Source organism: Arachis duranensis, chromosome 7, assembly GCF_000817695.3.
Source record: "Arachis duranensis cultivar V14167 chromosome 7, aradu.V14167.gnm2.J7QH, whole genome shotgun sequence".
In the NCBI taxonomy this organism is placed as follows: domain Eukaryota; kingdom Viridiplantae; phylum Streptophyta; class Magnoliopsida; order Fabales; family Fabaceae; genus Arachis; species Arachis duranensis.
Window position 1 is genome coordinate 35,939,400 of NC_029778.3, and position 1,578 is coordinate 35,940,977.

Consider the following 1,578-nt stretch of genomic DNA (forward strand, 5'->3'; position numbering starts at 1 on the left):
TCTTTCCCTTCTCTCCTCTTCTTCCTTTCTTCCATCTCCCTCTTTGCGTCTCTGTGTGTGTGTGTGTGACGGCAGTTGTGTAAGTGAGGGTGAGTATGTTTGGGTCAATTAGGGTTAGGGCAATTAGTGAAAAAATTAGGAATTTTAGGCTTAGGGTTAAAAAGGAAGTAAGGGTAGAATTGGTATTTTCATGAAATTGGAGGGTATGATAGTAATTTAAAATCAAATTTAATTCAATAAAATTATTTCAAGAACATTATGTATTTATCAACTTACTAATTAGTTTTTTAAATAAGTGCTCTAATTCAAACTTAGAGATCATATAATTAATTTTTTTTATTATTTTTCAATGACTAAAACTTTAAATTTTAAATAAAAAAATTATCCAATTATTATAAAAATCTCTTAATCTTAATTAATTTTAACTCAAAGTATCATCAATTCGATTTAAATATTTTTAGTAAAATAATTTTTTGAATATAAAATCCTAAACAATTATAATAAGTCATAATTAATTCATTATTTTAAATTTTAAATATTTGGATCTTACAAAAGTGAGACCACACGATGACGATTTTGAGCGCACGAAAAAGGATGAAGAAAGAGACGAAAGAGAATGGAGCGAAAACCCTGTGAATGAAGGAAGGAAACCTGTACATGAATGAAGAAGGAGACGAAGGTGAATGAAGGAGATCGAAGCTAAGGGCAGGTTTAGCGTTAAAGTGAAAAAAATTTCATTAAGTGGTGTGCATTTGAATAGGAAACGTTTGTGAAGTGCATCCAAACCTAACAAATAGGCTATCCTTGAAAAGTGTTATCTTTTTGTGAAAAAGGTGTATCTATTGTGTTGGGAAAACTCAACACAGGTTTAAACCAAGAACCTGTCTAACAGCGGAAGCACCAAAAATAATTTTCCCACAACTTGTGCAATTAAATGGGCAACACCAAAGATACTCCAAGCAGCAAATATAATGGCAAAAATTAAATAATCAGACACCAGAATTTTAACGTGGGAAAACCCCCAAAAGAGGGACAAAAAACCCACGGGACCTAGTCCAGAAAAAATCTTCCACTATTAGAATAATGGGTACACAAATAGTCTTCCTAGTGATACTAGGGCATCTCAACAATCAACAAAATACATCACCAAAGCTGGTGGAATCAACATAAACCCTCCACAAAAGTGGGTATCTCAAATCAGGCAAAAGAGAAGGCAATACAACTAACAAGTTATATCCTAATGTTCATCTCTACACCAGGAATAACATACTAAAATTTCATAAGAAATGGAGCAAGTTTACCAAGTCAATGTGATCAAGGTTGGCATGCTCTTTTCCCCCAAATTTTCTCTTCTCTTCGACGCCGCTCTCTGTTTCTTTCTTCTTCTTTCAAAATGAAAGATCCAACTCTCTCTCTCTCTCACCGTGGCTTAGCCACTTTCTTTCTTTCTTTATTTATTTTTTTTTTGTTTTAATATGTGTGTGGGCCCCACTTGAGATTGGGGACCCACCAACAAATCTCCCCCTCACCAACTCAAGTGGGGATAGGCTGCTCCACCAAGCCCGCCTTCTCTTTGCA